Below are 11,586 nucleotides of genomic sequence, written 5' to 3' on the forward strand. Positions count from 1 at the left end.
AGGCTACACAGAAAGACTCTTGTCTCCAAGTAAACCAACAACGACAAGAAAAAAAAAAAAAGTCAAACTAAGCCTTGAGTTCATTTCTACCCAAAAGAAAGCGTTGGGGCACTAAGTATGTAAGCTCTGCTGTAAGGCAACTTCGCCTGTTTTACTGAACTCACTGTAAGAGCACAGAGGGCGACCAAGACAGAAGAAAGGGTAGAAGCTTATAAGTCTTGTTTTAGCCCTGAGTGCAGAAAATTATGGCCTGTTTAAAGTTTTTAATAATCTCCTTTTTTTATTAACTGATAGCTGGATTCTAGCTGCTAAGAGACCAACATGCTCACCCAGGTATATCAGACCAGTCGTCGCATTCTGTGACTGGATGGACTCTTTGGTTGGGGGTGGAGGTGGGGTGGAGTGAGAAGAGGCGGGTAAAGGAGCAAGGACCTAAAGTGAAACTGCGAGCATGCTTTGACGTCAGCTGAAATAAAGTCTGAGTATAACTCCACAGATTGGCCCAACAGACCGAGAGGGAAAATACAGTCACAGAGATAGGACAGTCAGCCTCTTTAGTTATTCCATTAGTTTAAATGCTGTTTTCATTGTTCATTTGCTCACTGATTCATTTATTCATTCACTGATTCATTTATTCACTCGCTGATTCATTCATTCACCCATTCGTTCATTCACTGATTCACTGATTCACTCAGTCATTCCCTTGGTCTGTTTTGCAAGGAAGATCAGAATAGGGATGAGAATGGACCTACCTATCACCTTTGGCAAACTTTTTCTTCTGAAGTCGTGTGCTTTCTTGTGTTGTAGCTAGAAAGACCTTTGATTGTAAAATCAATTTTAGATACCTATAGATACTTGGTAGTCACAGCAATTGTTTTTTCTTGGAGATGGATTTTGGGGCTTTGGAGTACAGCTCAGTGAATCCTTATCACTGAAGGAGGGAAAAAGAAGAAAAGAAAAAGAAAAAGAGAGAGAAGCAAAGAAGGGAGGAAGGGAGGAAAAAAAGGAGGAAGACATCCTATTTTGACAATCTAAGAAGCTATTACCATCGATGCTATAGCCTTTGGTCATAGAAAAAAAATAGATAAAAATATTTTAAAAATAAGGGTTGGAGAGATGGCTTAGAGGTTAAAAGCAGCGGCAGCTCCTTCAGAGGTCCTGAGTTCAATTCCCAGCAACCACATGGTGGCTCACAACCATCTGTAATGAGATCTGGTGCCCTCTCCTGGCCTGCAAGCATACACGCAGACAGAATGCTGTATACATAATACATACATTAATACATACATACATATATTCATATACATACATATAAAATAAAACACACATTTAAAAAAGCTAACAAAATAAAGTCATGGTGAAACATACCCTCATACTCTTTAGGGTAGCCATTAGCAAACATAAGCAAAGCCAAAATAAAGAAAACAGAGCTGAGCATGGTGGTGTGTACTCCTATGGCCTCAGTGCTCTGGAGGAAGAGGCAGGAGGGTCCTAAGTTCAAGGACAGCCTGGCTGAAAAAATATGACCCTGTTTCAAAACAAACAAAAAACAACAAAACGGAAAAAGCACATGTATAGTTCTAAGTCGATAGAGCTAAGCCATAGATCCAGTTCTAAGTTGATTCTTAACCAAAAGCAAGAGCTTGAAGAATATTTGTGTTATCTGTATTGCATCAGAGTCCAATGGCTGCGGGGGGAGAGGCAACTAAATATTAATCTGTAAGAGAATGGATAGAGGAAAGAGGGTGTTTGTGTACAATAAAATATTATTTAGCCTTTTAAAAGAATAACATTCTGATGTAAGCTACCACATGTATAAAATCTTGAGAGCATTTTGCCTTCTGGAAAAAACTAGTTACAAAAATACTCTGGTATTTATTTTCTGTGCAGTTGCTACCATGGTGAAATAGAAATAGAAAATAAAATGGTTTCCATGAACTAGTGCTAATAAAAGGGAGGTGGGGAGGCTTACTGTTCAATTGGTATAGTGTTTCAGTTTTATAAGAAGAAAACTTTAAAGAGATCAGTAACAATGTACAACAAAATGCATATTGTGGACCCCCCATATATTTCTTTTTAAATTTATTTTAAATATTTATTATTTATCTGCGTGTGTGTGTGTGTGTGTGTGTGTGTGTGTGTGTGTGTCCACGTCCAAGGAGGTCAGAGGGATGTTAGCTCCCTGAACCAGAAGATCCAGGCAGTTGTGAGCTGACTGATGAGGCTTTGGAAATCAAACTCAGGTATTCTGCAAGAACAATGTGTGCTCTTAACCACTGAGCCATTTCTTTTTTTTTTTTAAAGATTAATTTAAATTAATTTATATATTTTATGTATCTGAGTACGCTGAAGCTGTCTTCAGATGGCTGTAATGGGCATCAGATCCCATTATAGATGGTCGTGAGCCACCATGTGGTTGCTGGGAATTGGATTCAGGACCTCTGGAAGAGCAGCCAGGGCTCTTAAGCGCTGAGCCATCTCTCCAGGTGAACCATTTCTTCAACCTCAGGCGCATATATTTCTATACTTGGTCCCAGTTAGTGGAACTACTTGGGAAGGTTTAGGAGGTGTGGCCTCGTTGGAGCATGTATGCCACTGGATGTTGGCTTTGAGGTTTCAAAAGCTCAAAAGCGCCCCCCCCATTCTCAGTTAGCTTTCTCTGCCTCATGCTGAGAGGAGATGGTAAGCTCTCAGCTACGTGCTGGGCTGCTTTCTCCCGTGATGGTTGTAAACTCTAACCATCTGGAGTTGTAATATCCCAAATTGAATGTTCTCTTTTTACAGGTTGTTTGGGTCATGTTGTTTTGTCACAACAATAGAAAAGTAACGAGGACACATAATAAACAACACTACGATACTACAGATCTACAGTCAGAAATCAGAGTCTTGGATGCTAGTGCTCCTCCTCCCCCGGTCCAGGACCTCAGCTGATTGGCTGGCGCCACCACAGAGGGCGGGTCTTTCTATGTCAGTTAACCTAACCTACAAACTCCCTCAGTTATCCTGAAGACTTGGATCCCAGGTGATTCTTGAGCTCATCAAGTCGACAATCGGCTCTAACCATCGCACCTCCCACAGCTCATCTACTGAGAGGAAAAACTAAAGTCTTCTCGTGACCCCAAAGCGGCTCACAGCACTCTGCGTTTCACCCATACCAGCCACCTTGACACTCCTTGAAATCCACGTGCACTGATCTGTGAAGGATTTCCTATCAATTTCTTCTGCTTACCCAGATAGCTATGCAGCTTATTTCGTTATTCAAACCTGTGTTCTGTCACAGGGAGACTTTCTTTGACTGTTCAGTTGAAAGGCACACCCACACACTCCCTGGTGTGTGTGTGTGTGTGTGTGTGTGTGTGTGTGTGTGTGTGTGTGTGTTTTAAAGAAGCTTAAACAATTATTTGTACATGTGTACGTCTTTGTATATATGCCACAGACGTGCATACTACTGGAGGTGAGACAAGGGTCTGAGACTCCCTGCCTGGACTTCACAGGCTATTGTGAACCAGCGGATGTGGGTGCGGGGAACAGAACTTGAATCCTCCACACGAGCAGCACGTGCTCTTAACACAGAACCATCTCCAGCTCCCGAATTGTCCTAGACAAGCTAGACAGAACAGAAGTGAGTGCAATACGGTACCTGGTCTAGTCAATGCTATGGTCTAATCAAGACACACACACACACACACACACACACACACACACACACAAACACACACACGATAAATAAATAAATAAACAAACAAATAAGAAAGAGATGTATGGCATACAGATTAAAAAAAAATGGTAAAGGTTTCTGAAGCTTGCCGAAGGGCTCTGTGCTGAGATGTAGGGAGGGACGCTACTCGAGAGCCTTTCCTGACTGTCCATCTCCAGTCTGTTAGCCGCAGAGCCTCTGCTGTACAAATGTACACTAAGCGGTGATGTCAAGCCTTGTTCCAGTGACTCTTCATCCAGCACACCTCCATCTGCAGGGTAGAAGTGCATTTTATCATATGATTAAGGTAGGTAACTCAAATCTTAGCTTCCTGCCCAGACTTGCCCGTTGCTATTCTCCTGAGTCCTTCCCTCTGAATAGACTAATGGAATATGGGGCAGATGAGTCTATTCAACTACTTTTAAGTATTTTAGATTTGTTGATTTGTGTGCAGATAGCTTGATAGTTTGCCTACATGTGTGTAAATGTACCGTGTGCATTCCTAGTAATCTGGGAGGTCAGAAGAGAGTTGTGAGTGCCCTGGAACTGGAACTTCAGAAGGTTGTGAACTTAGCGTGTAAGTGCTAAGAACTAAGCATGGATTCTATAAGTGCTTTTAACCCATTAACGAGCCATCTCTCCATCCCCATTCAACTATTTGGAAAGGTGGCTAACCCAATCAAGTAGACCAGAATGGTTGTTATAACTAAGATTCAAATGACTAGAAAGTATGATATAGAATTGTATCTCTATATGACCATTTTCTATTTACTCAGCAAACAAATGGTCCAATATTAGGTTGATTGTTAAAGTCAATGTTTAATTGAATAGTTCTGTAATTGGAAGCCTAAGAGTTGAGCATTGTGCTAGTCCTATGACCCATTCGAAAATCCTGTAGAACACATTTTCCTCTCCACTAAAGAAAGTGAACCAGGCATGGTGAGGCACACATTTAATCCCAGCACCAGAGGTTGGCAGATCTCTGTGAGTTCCAAGCCAGCCTGATGTAGATAGTGAGTTCTAGGACAGCCAGGGCTATGTAGAAAGACCCTGTCTCCAAAAAATAAAAGAAAACAGAAAAAAGGAAAACCTGGGCAACTTATTGCACGTGGAAAATAAGTGTATGAATGTTTGCCTCCATGAGTGCCTTTGCAGCACGCATGCGCAGTGCCCTCAGACTAGGACATCGGAGCCCCTGAAATGGAAGTCAACAGTTTCTGAGCTGCTGAGAATCAACCCTGAGTCCTCTGTGAGAGCAGCCAGTGCTCTGTGTCACTGAGCCACCTCTCCAGCTCCTACCTCTTAACACGACTGTGCACGTCTGCCCCCGTGCAACTTAATTCCAAGATTTCATCGCAAAGCTACGTAAATCCGAATCGAAGAAATCCCTTTCAACCAAACACATCGATACTTGGATGGCAACTTGGATACCACCAGGAATTATGATTATTCAGAGACACTTGTCTGGGCAATTTGTAATTGTATTCTAAACGCACTGAAAATAATAAATCAACTGGTAACAGTCTGAGTTCAGTGCGTCGACTCGGGCAGGTGCACGGCAGGCATGGTATCTAATTGCAGAGTGAGCTTTTGTAAGGACAGAGCATCTGAAAGGCTTTTATCAGCAATTCCTGAATCCCAAGAAGCAGCTGACAATCCTTTGAAAACCACCCTGGGGTACGAAGGATCCCATTTTATATGAAAATGCAAAGCAATTGGATTTTTGCGGCTGAATCCCTTAACTGTGTACAACTCTTTTCACTTATTTCTTGATGCTAATCTTGGTTTCTCGCAACTCTGCAAAAGTATTGGGGAAGATGGGAAAGAGCCTGGGAGATGATATACAAAAGAGAATATTTTTAGGCTAAAGAAAAATGTTCGATCACAAACTCCTCTAAGTCAAATGAGTTGTTTTTCCAATTTTGAAAATGCCTGGTTTTCCATTTTTATTTTTTAAACAACATTTTAATTAATTTTTTTTGATAATGTAATGCCATGTTTTGGTCATATTCATGTTCCCTTCCCTCCCTCCTCTCAGATCCTCCCAAACTCCTTTACTTTCCAAACATGCCCTCCCTTTTCTACCCAGGGAGTTCGATTTGTGCTGCTTAGATACTCTTAGGTGTGGGGCCAACTCTGGAGCATGGCTGACTGACCTACCAGGGGTCAGCCCCTTAAAGAAAACTGACCCTCCTTTAGAAGTTATCTGTTGCAATAGGTCCTCAGACCTCCCCTTTTTCACGGGATTTCTTACGTTCACTATGTTCCCCTCCAAGTATATACAGTCATTTGATGTAATTAAGCCAAGAGAGGTATATAAAAGTTTGAACATTTAAATGCTTATGGTTTCAACATGAAATACCAACATAGGAACCACTCATGAGTAACAAAAATATTGGCTTTTTTTTTTTTAATGTTCAGATAAAGGATGGGTGCTGGGCTGATAACAAGATTGATAAGATGCTCCTTTACAAATAAGTATGAATGCTACTGTAATTAAAATATTAAGCTTTCTTGAATTCTGTATAAGAAAAAAAAAAAAAAAAAAAAAAAAGGAAATGAAATTGAAGGCATTGGTGAACTTCACACGTTTCTTCACTACAAAAGAAGTCGTTCCCTGAAATATGTCTGCAAGGTTAACAACAGCAACAGAAAGAAAAGACAGGTATAAACACGGATCATTCACTCTTTCCTTTGCTTTGTTGCCTTTCGTTTAACTTGTGTGGGGTGTTGCAGGTGGAGGTATAACTTTTCCCTGCTTAGGCAATTATGTTTTAAAATACATTGTAACTTCTGTCTTGGTACCCATGGCATACCTTCCCCGGAAGACGGAAATAGTCTTTCTCCCATTTCTCATTGTGAGGAAGAAGGGTTTTAACGTTATCCTGTCTGTGTGTCACCTTCACGTCCCCTTTCTCACGACAGGCTTCACGGATGTACGGCTCTCTGTTCCGACAGATTCAAAGTCAATACCCCACTTTCACTTCTCCTTTCTTTGTTCCTAAATTCTTTTCTTCTTTGAGACATCTGAATTTTGTTGTCTAGCATTCAGAAGGGCTTGTGACTGCTACTCTTTAGATCGTTCCGTGGTTGAGCATGTGACCTTAGAAACAGAATGCCTTAGCAAATACAATGTTCTTTGCAGCATCTCCCCGCTAGTGTGTGCAGATGCTCAAACTTCAGTATGCATAAGAATTACCTCAGACTTGACAGGCTGGCTCTTCTTTATATAAAAATATGATTATTATTAACATAACTAATCATACAAGCTTGGTTTTGGGTGACCACCTCTCCTCCCATCCCTGTCCATCTCCCTGCCTGCCCCGCTTCCACTCCACGTACACCTGCCTCCCCTACTTTCGTATCACATATCAGGTGTGTTGTACTCTCTCCCCACCTTCCCCCTTCAAGTCTTTTTTGCCCCCGTCTTGGGCTACTCTCTGGTTTCCTGGTTCCCATATAATTATACATATAACAAAATGCAGGCATTAGAAGTCAATGAGGAAGATCTCCTTAACTGGACCCTACAAAGAACTCAAAAGCTTTTTGACGGCTAGCCTTCCGGAAGAAGGAAAGCTGGTGTCTCCTTGTTAGACTTTCTTTTTTTTTTTTTCCTTCGGAGCTGGGGACCGAACCCAGGGCCTTGCGCATGCTAGGCAAGCGCTCTACCACTGAGCTAAATCCCCAACCCCCTTTTTTTTTTTTTTTGGTTCTTTTTTTCGGAGCTGGGGACCGAACCCAGGGCCTTGCGCTTCCTAGGCAAGCGCTCTACCACTGAGCTAAATCCCCAACCCCCTTGTTAGACTTTCAATGCTGGTGTTCACCTGCCTCAGGTCCTGCCCTGGAATCCCACCCTCCCACCCTCTATGGCCTCAGGGAGGACTCCTTGCCCTCCTTAAAGTCTTGGCTCCAATGTTCCTTTCTCTGACCCCTGCTGACTTCCGCCCTTGCTCTGCTTGTCCTTCTCTATGTTCTAGCGCATCCTATCCTTACTGACTCTTTAATCTCCCATCAGCCTCTTCTGCTCTACTCGTCGCTCCCCAGTAAATCTTGCGAGAGCTGAGCGTTTTCTGTCCATCGTGCAACGCCTGGCATGTGGTACTTAATCAACGGGGGCTGAATTTGTTTGTTTGCTTTTCTTGCTCGGCTCGATAGGGAGGATGGAAATCCTTGGCCTTTTCTACTGCCGTCTCTGTTCTTCTCAATCTTCTCTAGAACCCTTTCCAGAGGCTCTGATGAAAGCAGTGTTGTACTGAGAAAACCTGTCTAAGAGTAGGATGAGATTGTAATCAGGAACCTTCCTGTTCTCCCGAACTGCATCGTTAACCTTAGCCAGCTTAAAGTGCTTTGTTCAGTGGGGAAGTATAGAAACACACATATACACATATTAATATATATTAAATGTGTTATTAATATATATTAATATATATTAAAATATGTGTGAGAAACATTTATATATAGAAAGAAACATGTAAACACATACATTAACATATAAGAATATGTAATATATATTCTTGATTTCTCTGCATTGTTTTGACGATGAATTATACATACATGCACACACACAGAGAAACATTAATTATAAGTATATATATATATATATGATTATTTATTCTATGAGTACACTGGAGCTGTCTTCAGGCACACCAGAAGAGGGCATCAGATCCCATTACAGACGGTTCCTGGAATTTGAACTCAGCCAGTGCTCTTAACCACTGAGCCATCTCTCCAGCCCGAAATAAATATTCTTAATTTCTCTGCATTGTTTTGATGATGAATTAGGCTAGGAGGAAAAAAAAATTAAGGCACCTGGGAAGTAATAAGGCTAGGGGTGTAGCTTGGTAGAGTGCTTTCTTCGCTACCACAAAGACCTGGGGTCCTTCTCTGGTACCACAGGAACCAGGTATGGGGTCACACGCCTGCCATCCCTGTGGTCTGCAGGCAGGGGCCGCAGGAAGAGGAATTCCAGGTCATTCTCAGCTGCAGAGCGAGTTGAGCCCTGCCAGCCCTACATAAAAAAAAACCTGCCGCGAAAAAGGAAGTGCCATTATTTTTTAAGCCAATTTTTTTTTTTTTTTTTTTTTTTTGGTTCTTTTTTTTCGAGCTGGGGATCGAACCCAGGGCCTTGCGCTTCCCAGGCAAGCGCTCTACCACTGAGCCAAATCCCCAACCCCCCCCTTTTTTTTTTTTTTTTTTAATTAAAGGTATTTTATATTCCGGGACTAAAAGCCAGGGTCTTGTGCATGCTGAGCGCTGAGCTACAGGACCAGTCCCTGACTCCCTCCTTCTTTCTGAAAAAAGTTGCCTTTTTTCCTGGCTACTTCTGCCGCGGTGCAAAAACCCTTAGTAGGAATTGGTCTTCAGTAGCAGGCGACTTCTGTCAGCGGCAAAAGTATGCTACAGACGTCAGGGCCTGCGTCATAGACTGTTTCCTGGACCCTCTGAATCCCGGGCGCTTTTGGTGGAACCTGCGATGATCCCACCTCTCGTCTGGGTTTCAGATCTACTTAGTCAAAAATCAAAATGCATCTTACTGTTGTCCATGATCGTAACCGAGCCTTCGACGCGGCGCTGGGCCCAGCGCTTAAGATACACCGTCTTATCTCATCCTCAGGGTAGCCGGATGATTTAGGCAAATTAAAAGCCTTTCTTTTCACTGCTGGGGGTTGAACTCGAGGCTGAGCGAGTGTTCTACCACTCACCTCCAGCTCAGGGATGGGTTTTAAAAGACGGAAATAGAGACTTAGGTTTATAAGCATAAAACAAACACATGTCCAAGTTCTTATGAATGGCGTTCGGTAATAAGGAAACGCGTTAAGTTGCTAGTAATCGGTTCAGAGGAAAACTTTATAAACCACTCCTGTACAGCCGGAAGTGAACTTACGAACACATGCACAGAGCGGTAATATTAGCAGCAAGGGGGCAAACGTTAATCTGTCTCTAAAGTGGCCTTTGTTTTGATTTCACTAAGAACCTTTTCAGAGAAAATTAAGTTGGGTGATGATCAGAAATAGATCCGTCTGTCAGACTTCTAACAAAACCTGAGGGGACCTGAGGATCTCCATCTGGCCACTCTAACCTGTTGAACACAGACTCTACAACCATGAGCTAAGTAGCCCCAGGTACCTATCTAGTTTCTTTCCTTCTTGACTTGTCCAGAAAGGGTTGCTAGGCCGTAAACTCTTGCCAGCCCTCTCATTCCACTCTCCGCTCCTTAATTTACATACCGTGCGACAAGCACGCGGCCCTCTCACCGGAAAGAAAAGGAAATCAGCTGCCCCACATGCTTTCTTGGAGCTTTAACCTCATCACTAACTACAACCACCCCCCACCCCTAACCCCTCGGGAGCCAGCAATTCCCTAGATTCCCCTCAATATGATGAATGGCTAATCTCCCGCTGACGGTGCTTGGGCAGTTATAAGTCACTGAAGGGAAAACTCACAGTACCATGACCCACAGCGTCACCAGCCTGAGGGATGAGTATTGAGAACTTTACGATCACAAAGGTGGAACTGGCCAAGGTAATCCCACTAAATACTCCCTTCTCCTTGCCACCTGTTGAACCTGAAAAAGCGACACCCCAGGTATCCCTAGTGTGGTCCTCGCTGTGCGGTCCCTACATCGCTTTATGCTGGGTATGCTTTAAAAACAAAACCAAACAGACACCTTTCCCTTCTAAATAAATCATCGGTTTGCTGGTCTTCTGTGTCTATAAATTCTTTCTTTTTTGGCATCGTATATTTTAGAGTAACACACGTATGACATGGCATGTAGGTGGAAGTCAGAGGGACATATTGTGGGAGTTTGTTCTTTTTTTTTTTTTTAATCATGGGGATCCTAGGGATTGAACTCGGGTTGTCGTACTTGGTGGCAAGCACCTTTATTCACTGAACCTCCTGGCCAGCTCCTGCTTCTCTGTCCGTCAAGGCTAACGGTTGAACTGAGGGTTTTCCGCAAACTAGACAAATGCTTCCCCAAAGCTCAGGAATATCGTCATGTGACAGGCATTACAGACCAAAGCGCACCTTTTATAGATGAGAGTCCTAGGTGAAGCAGATTGCCCCAAATCAGAAAGCTGGCTCTTAGCAGACCCGAGAGATTAGCGAAGTAAATTAGGGTTTCCTCCTTAAGTATTAGTAAGAGGCAAACGCCAGTTACGATAGCTTCCCCAAGCAAGATTAGAGACTGCGCTGGTACCAGGAGGTCTGTTTTCTTCCATGCACCCAAAATATCATGAATCCTCATTACTTAATTATGCAGCTATAATCATTTTAAATTATGAGTATGTTCTCCAACTGTAAGTTCGTACCGAGCTAATGATTTGATTTAATATATATGCAAGGAGACATGTTCTGGGAAGGCACACTCATCAACTGACATTCTCTTTTTAATTAAGTCAAAATATTCCTCTGTCTTAAAGATAACATTATGGAGGAAGTTCAATTATAGATGTGAAAGCTGGCTTTGTATCATTAAGGGCGTGCCTGCCATTTAATCCAACAGAGTGCTACAAAACTTCAATTGAAAGTTCAATCCTGGGCCAGGCCCAGGGGTGCACCCCTTTAAAGCCAGAGGCAAGCAGGTCTCCCTGAGTTCAAAGCCAACCTGGCTAACAGTGAACTCCAAGCCAGTTAGGTCTACATAGTGAAACCCTATCGCAAAAACCAAAAACAAAAAAACCAAAAATGCCATCATGTTCCGATCTGACTCCTATGTAACAAATTTGTGTTAGAGGAAAAATAATTTTTTTTTCACTTAAGCTGCTAAACCGAAATACAGGGCATCAGGCAATATGTAAATATTTTAAGATGTTGGAAAGTCCTAGAAATTCACTGAGGTGTTTATTCATTTTTATAGTAAGAATATGATGACGGAAATACACGAAGGA

Source organism: Rattus rattus, chromosome 9, assembly GCF_011064425.1.
Source record: "Rattus rattus isolate New Zealand chromosome 9, Rrattus_CSIRO_v1, whole genome shotgun sequence".
Lineage (NCBI taxonomy): Eukaryota > Metazoa > Chordata > Mammalia > Rodentia > Muridae > Rattus > Rattus rattus.